The sequence below is a fragment of the Bactrocera dorsalis genome, chromosome 2 (assembly GCF_023373825.1).
Source record: "Bactrocera dorsalis isolate Fly_Bdor chromosome 2, ASM2337382v1, whole genome shotgun sequence".
In the NCBI taxonomy this organism is placed as follows: domain Eukaryota; kingdom Metazoa; phylum Arthropoda; class Insecta; order Diptera; family Tephritidae; genus Bactrocera; species Bactrocera dorsalis.
In genome coordinates this window covers 1216196-1234276 of record NC_064304.1, presented here as the reverse complement: position 1 = coordinate 1234276, position 18081 = coordinate 1216196, and positions in this window count along the sequence as shown.

Genomic DNA, 18081 nt, shown 5'->3' with positions numbered 1-18081 from the left:
CGGGCCAACTTTATTGACTTCATGCAGAGCTCAAAGATGGAACCGCTCGAGGGTTGCTCGACAAAGGAACGATTTTCCAACCATATGAACATTGGCTCTAAAAGTGTCTGAAATAGGCTGCATGCCGTTGAAGACCGCAAGATAAAGGGCTTTGTGTTTTGACTTTTGGGAAACTAAATATGAAACTACAAATATATACATGTGTATGTACATACATAACGGTATTTGTGCGCTTGTTTGTTTTTCACTCGCTTTGTTGGCAATCAACGTATGTTAGTGACGTGTTTGAAATTTTCTACGCCAGTTTTGACATCCGCCCTCTTTGGCTGGGTCAACATCCGCCCCAGTTTATCGAAAATTTTAACATTGTGTGTGTGTGTGTACGCATAAAGGGTTCATATAAATGGGAAAATGTTACCGTTTTCACGCGCATGGATTGACATAAAACTATTAAAATACTGCATACATACATATTGTATATAAAGAAGAGATTTACTTTTACTTATAGAGTATTAAATATTGAAATAAAGAGAGCACACTCGTAGATATGCGACCAATCCAAGAAAGCGGTCACATTGAGAAGTAAATTGTCTACTCAGTCCGAAGTAGCATCTGATTGGAAGAGTTATTCTGCGTTGGATTTCGAGGCGTGTTAATTCTGATTCCAAGATAGACGCAATAATCTGCGACTTGAAAGTTTTGACTTTAAATGTGTGACTGTGGGAACCTAGTCGCGAGTGCGGCCATAGATTAGTCCCAAAGTAGCCAACAATTGCAGGAAATCCTTAAGCACCACTAGCAGCAAGTCAACATCACTCGCCCATAATCTGGGTTCCCTAAGCATTTCGGCAACGAAAAGTAGACGAATTGGCTAAGTGAGGAGCTTCTTTAGAGGAATCCGAAGTAGAGTTCCAGCGGAAGTATAAAGCAACTTCAACAAATAGGTTAGAACAGATGGAATTCTATAATCAAATGCAAGCTTATGAAGCAAATATGGCGTAAGTATATACAGACTAACAGATATTATAACAGGTATTGGTTATTTGGGTCTGCAAACGCGAAAATAATAAGGAAAGAGCTTTCCAGTTCCTCTATAACGAATTTTGGTTTTTTTTCCTGCAATTTTTTTTTTAATTAATAAAATGTCAATAAAAAACATATAAAAAAAATGGATAGTAAAAATGTTTTTCATTTTTTTGTTTATCTTAGTTTAAAAAATGCCTAAAATTCATGCGTCTAGACCAGAATACCCCCTTAACAGGTTCAGAGATCAAATGTTCTAAAATATGAAATTTGATGAATTTATTTCTCCGTTTTTTAAATTCCAGTCAGTAATCTATTCCAATCTCTTAGTTATGTGATTGTATTTGTATGTATGTATGTTTGTATGAATTAATAACTGCAATGAGAATTATGTCAAAACTTTATGCAAGTGTTGGAAGCATTTGCTGCAACAGAGGGAAACTGGAGCGTGCTGAGGTCAGAAGTCACAAATTATTGTTCAAATCTTATGTGAGAAATTCTCCAACAACCACAAAGCAAACACATTACAAATGACGCACCAGCAGAGAAACGGCATTAGATTGCAAACTCCCAATAAGAGATAGTGGTAAAAAGTGGCACAAGAAATTGGGAAGGTCAAATGTCATCAACAAACGATTGCAGCACTTACAACTTGCTGGTTGCCACTTGCCATTTGAAACTTGCGCCAACGCCAGCGCCGCCGCCGCTGCGACAATGAGTCAAAAACTAATGAAGTCATACTGCAAGAAAGCAAAATCTGGCGCACACACATACCCGCACACATGAAGCCTTTGTCATTCGGGGCACCACAGCTGGCTGCCGACACGGTCAAATATCTCAGCAGGCTGCTTCTGCGGACGGCGGCGGGGCTGGGCGCGTGCTGTGATATTGTCAAGGAAATTTTGTAAGATTTGAATAAAATTTATTGAACTAATTTGTCCAAAAGCACGTGCCCGTGCTGCGGCGTGGCGCTGTGGAGCGCCGAGCGGACAATGGCTGGCAAAAGACATGAAGGACTACAACAAAAGTGCACTGCAACCGAAGATGGATAGAGTCGAGTGCGTTGTTGTTGCCGGTAAACTTTTGCTCCTCGCCCGCTTGCATATGATTAGCAGTGAGGAATGCGAACAGCAACTGTGTTCTTCTGTGCAAGTGGAAATTAAATTATGTATGTATGCGAGCGCATGTGTGTGTGTGTTTGTGTGCTGGCGGCTGTACAGCTGCAGCATTATGGCTCATTAAAAGTGCATAATATTGCAATGTGCTTTTGTCCCGCATTGTATGGGTATTTGTCGAAAAGTTTTAACTGTTACGCAACCACTGCCGCTCACCCGCGCGCGCATCGCCCTTTCATCTGCTGCTTTGCTAAATCTTTGCGCTCGCAGTAGTCAAGGCAGTAAGCCGCAATCTGCCGCAGAACGCAAAAGAGAGTTTATGTGTGTGTGTGTGGCGCACTTTGTGAAGCCGCAAAACCGCAACAGAAGAGCGCAACGCGACACGAGCGACGCTGCACATAGAAAATTCCAAAATCAACGAGCTTATCTCATTAAAAAGTTATTTTCCGCGTACAAACCTAAGCGCTTTTGTCGCCACACACGGGCGCGCATGTGTGTGTTCCTTTATGCAGCCGGCCCGCCAGCTCCATCCCCGTGCTAAAGCTGGCAAGCTGGCAATAACTAGCAGCGCATAGTTCATTTAATTTCGCATTTAGCCAAACTGCTAACAGCGAATGACAAATATTCCAAAAGCATAAATAGTTAGCGCCGCCATTTCCGGGCACACGCCGCCAGTGCCATTTGCATATGTGTGGGCTGGCTTAGATGTGAATGTGTGTGTGCGTATTTGGCGCGGTGCCAACGTGGCGTAGCATCAATGCCGCTGGCAGTTTTTAGTGGCACCCGAAGTGATGCCGACAAACCAGCCTCGGTTTTGCCTATTGAGTTGTCAGCTAAGCGGTTGGCGGGACGGGGGGTAGGGACCTATTCAAACTACGATTTCACTAATAATATTTGTCGCCACTGATCACAACCGTTATTGCGCATACTTGCCTACTTGTTACCCACATACAATGGGTATTCGATACTTGGTTGCTGTTTAAGTTATTATTTACAAGGACACCGATGGCTGATATATGTACATACATACTCGTATATGCGTCGATATGGGAATATATTTGAAGAGGCTTCAATGTCAAAACTGAATAAAACGTTACTAGTTTTGAAGAATATATTGGTTAGTCGAAAAAGTATTTTCGTATTTTACCAATAGATGTCGTTGTAGACGTACGAGTATATCTCCAGTTCTATCAATCAAATTGTGTCGGAAAGGTGAGATCTTTAACTTCATTTAACCAAAAATGAAATTCGGGGAAATGGAAAAAAAATTACATCTGTTCAAAAAAAGTCGATGAAACTATGGAAAAGATTGACCAGGACCGTCACATAAGCAGCCTTGACAATGCTAAGGAACTTAACATTCACCATCAAACCAGTTAAAAGGCTGGCTGTTACCACATAAATTGTCTGTGAAATTAACATTTGCGATTCTTTGCTGAAACGAAATGAAATCGAACCATTTCTGAAGCGAATAGGAGACGAAAAGTGGATCATATACGACAAAAAGCCAGGATTATGCTGAGTGTTTGGTGAGATTGGGATTGGAATCATCCACTATGATCTGCTCCAGCCTGGATGAACGCTTGATTCTACATTTTACTGTCAACAACTGATGAGCTTGAAGCAAGGTATCGAAAAAACGGCCAGAATTGATCAACAGAAAGGTCTTCGTCTTCTATCAGGACAACGCTAGACCACACATACCTTTGATGACTCGATAAAAACTGAGAGGGCTTGGCTGGGAAGATTTGATGCATCCAACATACATATAGTCCTGATCTCGTACCGTCGGACTACTATTTGTTTCGGTCAATGCAGCACTTCCTTAATGGAGTAAAGTTGGATTCAAGAGAAGGCTATGAAAATTACTTGTCGCAGTTTTTCGCCGAGAAACCAGAAAACCTTTACACTGATGGAATAATGTCTCTGGCAAAAAAATTACAAAAAGTGGTCGACCAAAATGGTACTTAAGAAAATAAGTTGAAGTTTGATTAGAAATACGACTACCTAATAGTTTGTGACCATGAGTTGTGGGCGTGATCATTTTTGAACCAAGTTTGTCGAACTATTTTCTCTACAGACAATCCAGAGTCGATCCATGGTCTCGTTGCCATGACAGTCGGGTCTACATAATCGGGACGGGCACAGATTGTTATACGGCCAAGTATTATCAACCTCCCAGCATCTTCAAAATTATTTCAGACACATTTTCAGCCGCTGCAACAAAAACAACAGAAAATGTGGCCGTTTATATGTCATTGTTGATGAGGAAAAATAATATCCAATGCAGGAATCCTTTCAAAGTTCTAGGGAAATTTATAAAGATTAAATTTTAAATAGCTCAAAATTGCTGTCTATTGGGCGATATTTCTTAAATCTTGAGATGGATAATGTATTGCATTCCTACTAAGCACTGATAAATATGTATATATGTATTTATAATATAGAATGTTTATCCAGCCGCTGTGCATTTAAGTAATTGACTCAAGTGCGTCGAAGCAGATTTCGGAAGTGCATACACACACATGCTTAATGTGAGCTCTGCACCTTGTTCACTTTTCCATCTTAACTGTTGGCCGATAATCGCATACGTAATGCGCTTACAACTGCGTCTATATAAATATTTATGCGCTTTATTCCTCACATTTTACAGTTGAAGTAAATCTAAAGTGTAGAGCACACCTGATGAAAGACGAACCACACAAACACACACACATACCAGCTCGGGGAGGTGAGCTGCAGAGGCATTGAAAAAGTTCTCTGCAAGATGTGTGCAGCGCTTGCAATGCTGTGTGTGTGTGTGTGTGTCGGTTTGCCTGTGTGCGAACACATTCGACTGCCAAAGTAGATTGAGAGGGCGGCACGCCATAATCGCATAGAGCACTCATGCTAAGCGCATAACAAAGCCAAGATGTGGAAAACATGAAGCAAAATGTGTGCTGTGTGCGTGTGGGTATGTGTATGCGCTTTCCAGCCACTTTTTCATTTAAGCAAACACATGCAAGTGTACAAACAAATAAGCCACTTATGAATAAATGTGTGTGTGTGTGCGAGACTTTGAATGTAAGTATTTGCTTAGAACTCTTTCTTAAACCGAACTTTTGCCATTTTTTCTGCGAAGCCTTTAGGTGCTCGTACACTTTACTTTACCTGAAGGGAAATGAGTGAATTTTGATAGAGCATTTTTATCAAAAAATTTGGTATAACCAGTGATCAACCACTTAAGCAGCATAAAAAGAACGGTTCTTTGATAGCAAATAAAATAAGACCAATCTAGCGTGTTTCAGGAATAGAAACTAATTAGTCATAGTTCTTTAAATATTATAGCCGAACTTGATAGCTTGACTACGGTAACAGTAAAAATATCATATATACAATATTTATTGTTTATTTAGCTAGAGTTTGTATTCATCGCGCTTCTTTTCGGAGTAAACTTCGAACTTTCTTGTAAGCGGAGAGGCTCTGTCGGCTTTTTTGTCTTGAACGAAATATCAGTTTAGATTAAACGAAACAGCTTTCCTGCAGGATACTTTTTGAAATTGCTCTACGAGTCAGTCGAGTTTCTTATGCTTAACATTTCCACATGTACCGTTATGGTTGTGTGTTATGCATCCATCAAGTGGTCAGTCAGCAGTTTGCCAAGTGGCAATCGTTGAATCAAACAAGTTTGTTCAAAGGATAATGCATTTGAGCGTGAGAACTGCAACTGCACAAACATGTACCGCAACCAGCGCAACCGCACGTATACATACATATGTACTACATACTACGTATACACTACCCTACAGGAAGCGTTGCTGCTTCTTGTCCAATAAGAATTTTCTATTGAAATATGGCTATTTTCCCATTAATTGGACAAGCAAAATTTGGCCCAAAATATACAACAACAATTTTTAAAAGTATCCACCAATATTCATAAATATATAGTATGTAAAAGCGGCAACGTCGCACAGGGTAAACATCTGGTGTGAGAATATCTTAAGCGCTTTAACTAGTTGAAATCCCCAACATGCCTCACTGACGCTCTCTTTGTATAAACGGGTTAGATCTCACCTTTTTCCAACTTACTCCAAATATGCTTGGGATGCATTGGTTAGTCGAAAAGGTCTTTTCGTATTTCAAGTCAAACTTCAACTTTTTTTGTTTTTGTATTTATAATGAACTTTAATGAACCAAGTATTTTCCAATTTGGCCGACTACTTTTTGCCACTTTTCCGCCAGAGACATTATATCATCAGTGTAAAACTTTTCTGGTTTCTCGGCGAAAAACTGCGACAAGTAATTTTCACAGATTTTTCTTAAACCCAATTTTACTCCATTAAGTGAGTTCTGCATTGACCGAAACAGATGGTGGTCCGATGGTGCAGAGTCAGGGCTATATGATTGATCAATCAAAACTTCCCAGCCAAGCTCTCCCAGTTTTTGCCGAGTCATCAAAGATATGTGTGGTCTAGCGTTGTCCTGATGGAAAGCGAAGCTCTTTCTGTTGATCAGTTCTGGTCGTTTTTTCGATTGTTTGCTCACTCTTATCAGTTGTTGACAGCAAAATGTCGAACCAATCGTTCGACCAGGCTGGGCCAACCCCAAAGACTCAGCATAACTTTTCGAGGCGTCAACCCTAGATTTATTGTCGTATTTTAACCAATTTTCGTCTCCCGTTCGCTTCAGAAATGGTTCGATTTCATTTCGCTTCAGCAAAGAATAGCAGATGACAATTCGGTCCATTAAATTTTTCACAGACACTTCGTGTGGTACCCAAATATCGAGCTTCTTTTTGTAGCCAGCCGTTTTTAAATGGTTCAAAACCACTTGATGATGAATGATAAGTTCATGGCTGCTTATGTGACGGTCCTGGTCAATGTTTTCCATACTTTCCTCGACTCTTTCAACGATAGGTCGACCAGAGTGAGGTGCATCTTTCACATCGAAATTTCCAGAATGAAAGCGAGCGAACCATTGTTGTGCTACACGAACAGAAGTGATTAAAGAGAGCAGTCCGAAACTTCTTCAAACAGCTTGTTGGGCACTGGTCAATATTAACTTCATCAGCGTGTTCATCTCCATCCATATGTCCGTGCATGTGTACATTCGAACTAGTCGCCTTTTTGGTCCCCTTACACCAGCACTTCGCCGCCAGCGCGCACTATTACGGGAACGCAGTGACCGTTGTCTGGTTGTTTGGCTAGTTGGCTGGCTGGCTAACCGTTCGCTGCTCGAGTTACTCGCTCCTTGTTGACTTAAAACGCTTTTAGAACTTCACTTTTTGTACAGGCCAAAACCAAAAAAGAGCTATTACTATTCTGCACTTCACATCTGTGTTGTTCTTTATTTTTTAGCTTTCTCGCCGCTCTATCTACATTTTCGAAATCCGTATGTGGAAATTTTTCGAATGTGTTGGTGCCCGCTGCTTGGTTTGGTACATGTAGAGTATTTGAAGAGCGTTTGCTGCTTTCCAGCTCGAAGTATTTTTTCAACTTTTTCCTGTCAAGTGCCACTAGACTATGCAGAACGGTTGTGTATTTTTCATTAAAAATGTTGGCAAAATGGCATTAAAAGTGCTTCTATTTAAATATTTAGACATGCAAGTAATTAAATAAAATTTGCGCTTTGGCTTCGCTCTTCAAGTACAAAGTGTTTAAAAGGTCACTCGAATTTTCTTAAAAACTGGTTTTGACTAAAACCTCTATTATTTAAATTAACGTATAAGACCGATTTAAAACCCTGTGAAATAATAAGTGCAAAATTACTCTTAATGGGGCTTAACAACCATCTCGCATAGTTCAGACCTTCATCTGTTAATTTTCCGCTCCAAAAACTTGTTTGTTTTGTGAGTCGCAAGATCGTCATAACTAGAAGTTGGTATTATAAGTACTTAATTTTAACGTGTGGGTCAGCTCACCTGAAGAATATTTATCAAGAACTAGCTTTCGATTCTGGTGTTTTATATCGAAAGGGCCCTTGAATATCAGGAGTATGCTCTTGGGGCATTCCTGGACATTTCCGTTTCTACGAAAACTATTCTGAATAGTATCCAGTCAGTAGGTGTTGATCCTGCTATACAATGCTGGTGCAAGGTGGAGTGCTATCTTCGCCTCTAAGGACATTAGTGGTGAATAAACTGCTATGAAACTTTGAAGGCAAAGCTTCTGGGATAGTGCCATATGTGGACGACATTGTCATCTTAATAACGGCCAGGCGTCTACAGTCCAGAAATAGACATGGCAAGCGGGTTTGAGGTTGAATCCAGAGAAAACGGATCGATTTATGAGGTTGCCTTCGGTAAATGAGGCAAAAATCTCTCTCAAGGACCGCACGAAGTACTTTGGGGTAGTCTTTGACAGCAAACTGATGTAAAAACATAACGTGAAAGAAAGAGTGAGGAAAGCCGGATGGCTCTCTCCCTCTCTCATGCACTGGTGCTACACAGCTATTTTTAAACCAATTCTGCTGTAGTATGGTGGACAGGCGTCTGTACTGAAAACGTCGTAGCAAAATCGGCGGTACGACTATTGGCTGCAGGAAAATTTACATATAGGACCTTCGGGCATAGCTCAATGGGTAATGGCGGTTGGGCAAACACTGACTACGTAACCCCACGTTTCAACTCGGAAAGAAAGTTCAAAGTAATCATATGAAAAGATGGCTGGCGTAAAGGTATGTTAACTACGCGCAACACCCTAAACATCTATACTAATTACTCGAAATTGGAGGATAGAGTTGGTGCGGTTATTTCAAGCTTAGGTCTTTGCTCTTGCGAAAGCAGCGGAGTTGGCCTCGAATACACCTGCAGGCAGTTCCAGAGTCAACATCTACGTAGACAGCCAAGCAGCAATGAAGGCAGTAACCTCTTACCGCATATCGTCCAGAAGTGTCTTGGGAAACAAGGCAGAAATTGCCAGAAGTAAGCAACTTCACTTCTACTGGCTGTCAGGTCACAAAGCATCGAAGGCAGTGAAACAGTGGACGAGATTGTCAAGAATGGTGTAAGGCTAATATCCGAAAACTTGATAAACATTGGGTAACCCATTCATTAGTTATACGACGATCTCGACCAAAGTATGGTGAAGAAAATCAAACCCTGATGGAACGAGCTACCTGGTTGAAAGACTGCAAAACTCATGTAAAAAATGGTAGATTGGAAGTACACAAAATTTCCATTGGCACTCGATAGAAGAGACTGTAGGAAAATGATCGAAATACCAACTGGGTACTGTCTGGTAGCTACTTCTCTTAGACCTAGGAACTGTACTCCATCTGGTATCGCAAAGGACCAAATCTGGCTATATACTTACTTATTGCCTACTAGTTTAACCTAAACTAACCTAGCACTTGATTCACTACTTATGTTTACATTTTTCCTGTTCTGTTATTATGTTGGTAAACATATGTATAGTATATAGCATGAAGTCGAAAGAAGCAATGTCCCTATGTATCTAAAATCCAATGGCTTATCGAACAGCCTAAAATATATCTGGCTCATTAAATGGCGGCTGTACAGAGTCCCAATTTTAATTAATTGTTCTTGCTTGCTTTGATACTGCTTGAGTATATTTTGTGCCCAGCCAAATACTTTAGAATGATTTGCTACAACCCGTTTCATCAGATTAGCACATCACTTGTTAATATCCGTTCGCGGCGCCGGATTCCATGAATATCATTGAACTTGGTCGCAGAATATGTAAAGCGATACGTTGCATAAATAAATCATTTCATAATGCAAAACTATCAGCAAAAGCAATTAAGTCCTACTATGGACCAGCTTGAATGTACGTCTGCCTCCTCATCGACTTTATGTCATTCACCACCACTTGGACTACGCCAGGGCTCCTCAGTTATACGCCTTCTTTCGGCTGCTTGTTATTCTTTGGCAACGATGGGCCTCCTTGTGCTCGCGCTTGTTGCTTTATTGCTTGTATTGTTGTTGTATATGTAAAAGTTGAGTTTCTAATTGCTTTGTCCTTTCTCGACGTGTATTTAATTATTTATTGAGCCGCGGCGTACAGCAAACACCACGTGATTGAACTGACGCTGTCGAGCTTCAACGTAGAAGACTGTGTTCCGCGTTCGAAGATTCAGAAGCCACACAACCACGAGTCCCTCGACAAGCACACACAAACACAAATACAAAGTGGCTTCTTCGTGGAACAGCGCGGTACATATTGACATCTGCGCGCGGCAGAAGTTTCATTGTTTTTTTGAAGTTTGAAAATTTTAGTTTTAATTTCGAACTTTTATGCACAACTTGCGAGTCTTCAATTTTACTTTGCTGTCACTTCATGCTTCTGTGTTGTCTAACAAGCGTTATTTATATATTTGCAAGCAAGTACCGAAATATTTATCAGTAAATATTTCGCTTAATTAGTGAACGAAAGAGTTGCTATTGCTCTTAGTGTTGTGTTTGTTGCTGTGATTTACGTGGACCAAGTTGCTTTTCCGGAGATCTGGCGCGAAATTTACATTAATTTTGCTTCATTTAGAAAGTGTCGTCGGCAATGCCCACGAGCAGCGGCGCAGAGCAAGCAACTTTGGCTGCAAATACTCATTGACACAGCTTTTTGCTTGTATTTCTTCTTAATTTTTAATACTAATGAGTTGTGTTCTTCCTGCCAGCCAAGTATTAAAATCATATTTATCGTCCTGCCCACACTGCGTAGAAAGGAGGGAGGAGACATTTGTTAGAAAGTCTGTTCACTGCCAATTTTTTTGAAAGCAAAATCATCTTGAGCTTCTGGGAAGGTCAACGGCATCAGCATAAACTGGTCTGGAGGGCTTTTGGATCCATATGAGAGGGTCGAGAAGTTAAATTATCCTTATTTTATATGAAAACCTGTCAAATGATTATTTGTAATGGTTGATCCAAGTAGAGATATGTGTTTAATAGCCTTTCTTTGTCAGACCACGCGTGAGTCAACATAAACGGCCCACTGAGCGTACTATTCGCTACTCCACCCATTTTGAGACCCAGAACCCATTATTGGATAATATACGACCGAATAGACCACGTTCTGGATGCAATGAAGAGAATATAGCAACCGTAGCAGAGAGCATACACGAAGACCGTGGAGAGTTGCATACAACTTGTGCAAGAACTGAAGCCGCTCGACTTCCCAAGCAACATCGCTTCGCTCTATGGGCTATGAAAAGTACCAAGAAGATTCGACGTTTCCGAGCAAAATTTTGTTCAGCGATGAGACTCATTTCCGGCTCATTGGGTATGTAAACAAACAAAATTGCTGCATTTGGGACGAAGAATAACCTGACGAGGTTCAAGAGCTGTCATTTCATCCAAAAAAAAAGAAGGTTTGCGGTGGTTTGTGGTTCAGTGGAATCATCGGTCTGCATTTCTTCAAAAATGATGCCGATAAGAACGTAATCATCAATGGCGACCGTTTTCGCATCATGAAATAGTTTTTGATGCCTGAAATTGAAGCTCAGGATCTTGGCGTCGTTTGGTTTTGACAAGACGGCACCATTTCCCATTCATCCCATCAAAAATTGGATTTATTGAGAAAATGTCTTACTTTCAAGTCGAAATTACTATTTATTTGGATTTTCTTAAATTCAATGCAACAAAAAGCAAGTTGTGTCTTCTAATGACAACTACAGTTTTTTAGGTTTTAATTAGTCAACAAGTTAAATTGACAACAATAGAAGTCGATAACATATTTGCGAAATCCTCTTTGGCTTTTATGCGTTGAAATGTAATTATCCGGCTTGTATGGACCACAGTTATTCCAGTGATAATAAATATCAATTAAACCGAATTTGCACTGACCAAGTCTGGCGTTGCCTCCACACATGAATATAAGTATGTACATGTGTATGTATGTCAGTACGTAGCTTCAAAGCTCTGAGTTGGTGAATTAAGGCCCTGTCTACGAGTAACTAAGTATTATTCAAAATGTTGATGGCATCTATCCAGGGATTCCAAAGGGCGTGCATAGACCTATAAACGCTTGTGGAGTGAAAATGTACTGATGAGAATACATGCATACATACTTCCAAACACACATATACATATGTACATAAGCACTATTTAATACACTCATACGCATATGCGGCCTGTAAACTTCTACCGGGGCTTATTTGGAACATTTGTGGTCGGTAAATATAATATTTCTGTTTTCAAGTGTAGAAGTCTATAGACATTTCACGCAAGCTTATTTATGGACTTGTTTGTAAGTACACATATACATATATATGTGTGTATGGTACATATGTGTGTGTGTGCATTTTGTATGTGAGAAGACTTAGCATTCGAATTCTTTTGCTCTCACTCATACTCGTACCTTCACTTTATTATCTTTGTTGCTTTCCTAAGCAATCAAGCGTGCATCCTTATGTATGCACAATGCACATTCATATTGCAGAAATTATACGCAAATAGATTCGAGAATAAATTTCAATGGGAATATTTGCTCGTTGAATAATTTTCTATGGTCTTACTGGTGTTTACGCATCGGTGAAATCAATTTTTCTGGGTGCATGTGAGATTAAATTTTACACTCCAAGTGCATTTAAATAAATGCACATAAATCCGTGTGTATGACTCAGGAGAAGCATGTCCGTTAGAGTGAGTGCTGGTTTGGGACTAATGACCAAGCGGTTTACAGTTGAAATGGTCAATCAATGAATCACCAGCATTTTGCTATTGTAAGACATTCAAAAACCAACTATTTTCTTGCATTTGTGCTGAATGCTTGCCCGAGCTTTTCTTTATGTGGTATAAACTTTAAACCTTAAATTTTAAGCGGCAAAGTAGATCGGAAGTCTATTATATTTAGAAGAAACTTTAACATGGAAAAATTCCCTCGAAGTTTAGCCATTTCCAGTTGAGGGATTTTTTTGAAGAAATAATATTAATTTTGGTTAATATATTGGAATCTAAAATATCCCTGCGGACCACTGCGGCTGCCTAGATCCTCACATATATCAGCTGTATATAACCATCAGCAAAATAATCAATTATGTTTTATAATCAATCCCTTGATCATTATGATTTAGTAATAATGGAAGTGAATCAGACTTCTTTATGCCTTTTTAGTAAGCACTTGATGTTTATTAAATAATTCCGAGATATTTGTAAATCAGTTCACTTTACATGCTTGTTTAATTAAAGCTTATGTGAATGCTTTAATGTATGGGAATTCAGTCTAATGCAAGTAATAAACATAAATATCCGGTTTTGATAGAAAAAGTGAAAGGATAGCGACATAATGAACGTTAAAGGAGACAAGTTAGTAAATTTCATTCCTATATTGGTTCGCAATCGTCGTTCTTTCAAGCTGCGACATAGTAAATAATGTTCTTCCTTTCGTCATAGAATCTTGAATCAAACTTTTGTTGTAACAGGTTTGTGAAGCCAATTCCAATTGCAAAACTTCCGAAAACATTTTACATATTTAAAAAAACAAAATGATATTTTTATTTTTGGAAATAATCGCCAAATAAAGTAAACCACGTATTACGCGTACCTTTTCCTCCCACTTTTTCTTCCTTTTTTACTCAAACTTATTCATAATTTATAAATCATTTCTCGCAGATATTGATTTAATGCCTTTTCCGGAAGGATGGAAAGCACACATTTACTGAAGTAAAAGAAAATATCAGGCAAAATCTGTTTGCGACTGCACTTTGCTAAAACATACATACATACTCATTCGCAATGCTGAACAAGGTAAGAACCGAAAAAATGAAGGAAATCTTTGCAGACTACAGCATCGTGATGAATAAAACAAAGGCAATAATATCAAACAGGGGATAAGACAAAGGTGGAGAAAAGGTGAATGCCATTTTGTCTGCCGTAATATTTATTTTCAATTATCGAAAGGCAGCAGGAGGGGTGAACATGCGGACCAAAGCCGAGTGATGGACAGGTATCGCATTATTTTGCTTTCGGCGTCGCCGTGCAACCAATAAGAAATCTTCGTAAGGAGAAATGCGAACGATTTCAATGTTTATATAATAAGTGGTGTGCGATTGGACTATATGATTTGACTATATATATTTACTACAACTGCACAAATTGTTAAATTTACTAAATTGTATGATATTTTCGCAAAGCTGCGTTACAATCTTCAGAAGACAAAAACCAAATTATTTTATTTTTCAAAGCTCTTTCTTACTTTCATTTAGAACCTGCTCAGCTTTTGTTTTCGTTACTTCCAACTCATGTCGCTGCTCCGTCTGCTCGTTACCAAATCGACCAAGGTACTTGGCATGAATTTTTAAACGGAATAGCCTAATAAAGTTGGTCCTCCACACTGACGGCCATTAATTTTCTATTAAGTCTATTTCGGGCGGCCACAAAGCACAGGCACAGCAGCAAACAAACACAACAAAGACAAAAGGGAGTGGAGTCAGAGTGGGATACCCTTATGATCATAGCAATGGCGGCGTGGGCAGGGACATACGAAAGTTTTGGAAGCAGTAAAATGCTGGAAAACGTATATAGCAAATGCAAAGAGGTACAGTAGCTCAAAGTGGTACTCAGACTACCAAAAAGCATAAGAAGTCTAAGTGAATGAAGTCAGAAAACGAAAACTTGACGCAGTTGGACATATTTTGCATATGTTGCGCCTAAAAAATGTGTAATAGCTCAAGTCTGAGTAAGCAATAAACAATTACCTTGACCGCTTTAAAGTTCTGTTTATATATACTTAATATTTCAGCAAGTAATTTAAGTATGTAATCGCTTTGTGCGTGTGAGAGTGATGTAAGTAGCCTAATTTAATGGGGAGCTTTCGGGGCTTCATTTGTGCCTGTTTCGCGAAATTTATTTTCTTTCGTTAAAAGCAAAGTTGGAAAATTGGCCATGCATCATTACCAAATGCTGAGCCTGCAGCCTGCGGGGAGTCAAAGGAGCGAAAGAGGCGGGCGATGAGAGAGAGAGTCACCACGACAAGGCAGCGCATAAACAGTTGCGGTTAATTGTGCATAATTTTCTTCTTCATTGGCGCTTTTATACAACTACATCATCGGTCATTCTTTTTCCATCAGCTTTTCGCAGGGCGCATATTTGCATTGAAATTCATTTTTAAGTTTAGAAAGTAAATTTTTTAGTGCCTTTACTAACAACCAGCACCAATGAACCGTAAATACATAATATATTTGATTATTTGCAGAAAGAAAGCAATCTTTAAACCCCGAAGCCACTAAAATAAGCCTTGCAACTGCAAGTGTGAAGTGAATTCACCATAAGTCTTTGGCAAAAGCGTTAACTGAAAGATTCATGCAGGAATACGCGAAAAGCGCTTACAGGTGAAGGTGACAGAAATAACAACTACATACAAAATCCTATATATCGCTCATTTGCTGCAAGACCGGCATAAATCAAAAAATGTGATTTTTGAGTTAATGCTGCAGAATTGTTCGTTATATCATACTTCATGTTGAGTGAAAAATTCATATGAATACCTCTTATATGCTCCGCTTGAGAAGAGGTGTAAGGTTGTAGTCAGTTGAAAACTTTAAACGCGTTTTCTGGAGAATCGATTTTTTTGACTTATGCCGGTCTTGCAGCAAATGAGCGATATGTACATGTGGTTAAAAAAACACAATAAATGAGAAATAGTAAGATAAAGCGTTGCTGAAGAGATGATATTACCAATCAGAGAAGAAAAATAGATAGAATTAGGATTATATATGTTATATTAAAAGATCGGGTTGATAAGATTTCCGAATATCTGCCTTCGTGCGAGATTCTTAGTGAAAAGTGAGATACCTTTATAAACACATTTCGTTACCAAGTCATATAGTGATGGAATACAGAGTACAATGGCTTTCATCATTAAGGAGAATTATTCGTAACTTTGAGAACTCAAAAAATTTCGGAAATATGTTTATTAATATGTTTCTGCGATTTGGTGAAGATAAATAAAAAATATTATTTTAAGACCATTTCAACAGTCAAAAATTTTAACCTAAGAATACTTTCTTTTAAAAGTTTATAGTGTGCATATTATGGCGGGACCCGGGCGGTTGCTGGATGTCCGTGGAAGCTAAAAAAACGGAAAACAAGAAATGTCAGTCGTAAACCGATGTTTTTTTTTTGAGAAGATAAAAATTGGGTTTAATGGATTTCAAAGTGGTGGCTTATCAGTTTGTGATGAGCTACGCCTAGGTGCCGTAGAAGATAACAAAAGTCCACGAACTAGTTTCGGGAGAAAACTTAAGCATGAAGAGACTGTCAATATAGATCCATTAGAGTACCACAAAAACCAATTAGTGAGTATTCTTTCGCACGAGATAAATAAATTCGACGATCGCGGGGCAAGTGTTTTAAGACAAAAAGATATTATGATCCAAACTGTTCGTTTTTGTTTTGCAGGCTTTGTTGCTGCGCCCTCGTGCAAAATTAAAATGTGCGCAATTACTACAATTTCACTGCGATAATCCATGTATTTCTTTATTTCTTATTCGCGCTTCTATGGAGACCATCAGCTCTTCTATAAGCCGATTAAAAGTTATCGCAATAGCGAGTTGGTTGGAGTGAGAAGAAACGCAAAAGTTGTTGTTTTATTTGCTCGCGATAGTAGTATACATACTTGTTTTTTGAAAAACATCTTTTAAAAGATATTTGAGATTAAATAATAATTGCTTAAAGTTCTACAACTATTTTCTATATGGATTTTCCGAATTTGTGTATATTTCCATTTTTAAACCCTTCAATAACTTGAACTCAGATTTAAATATCAATTTATGCATAGTCATGTATGTATGCTTTTCCAGCAAGCTCTCAGCGACTAAATGAAGTTGATTTTATTCAGCGTTTTCTAAAAAGCAAATTTGTTTAATATATTAATGAATTTAAACCAATCTTTTAACTTTAATTTACCTATAATTTTATTAATTCCAAGCTCTTCGACCTACATCAATGTATTAAATTGCAGTAAATTCGAAAATTTTCATCTGAGAGCAAATGAATGGAGCTGCCCACTTTACTCCTCACTTCTTGCTAATATTTTCCCTTATACACCCGCATGTATATTAATTTAATTATAATCCAATAAATTTCTTAACAATTGTGACAAATTGAGTAAACAATGTCACACTGCTGAGTGACCAGCAAAGTGCAAGGCGAATGCAGATTATTATTATTATTGGAAAACGCAAATTAATAGATGCACGAGCAGTCATAACTTCACAACACAACTCATTTGATATGCTCACATATATATAAATAAGTTGCATAACTACATATATATATAACGACATAGCTGCATTTGACACAAGCGCAATTTTAGATTGTCTGGACTCTGGACTTAATACACACACGCCACATTTATTTGCCTGAATACCAGGTATCATTCACACATAAATATGTTTAACCATTGTTAATTCTTCGTATTTACCGTTATGCCATTTTAATTATAGCAGTATTAATATTACAATTAAATTGTTACGAGTGCTACAGTTTGTACTCTCACTGCAACGGGGCTGCCAGTGCGTATGAGTGACCGCAAATGTGCATTCACTAAGATCGGCATTATATGCTTGCCAGCTTGACTGTGAGACATGGCAACTTGCACACATATGCGTGACAATAGTGCATGCACACAAACATACATAGACTCCGACGCTGTGTGTGGAGGTGTGCAGCAATGAGCAACGAGCTCCGGCTTGTGAGCTTGCTTTCAATCGTATTATCAACTCTACCAAACACTTGATTGCAAGCGCAAATATTTAATGAAAACATTTGCCATGGTTTATGTCAAAACAATAAATTGTAGTTATTTTTATTGGTTGTATTTGCTAAGCCTCTGCATACAAGTGTATTTGCTGCAAATATTTGAATGTAAACACATTAAAGTAATTATATTCTGAGTAAACTCTAAGCTCGTTTATGCCATTTAAGAAGCTCGCTCAAATGCTTGCGATAATAATAAATTATGTTTACTGTAAATCGAAATCAGCTCAGATATTGATAGCCGAAGAATTACTT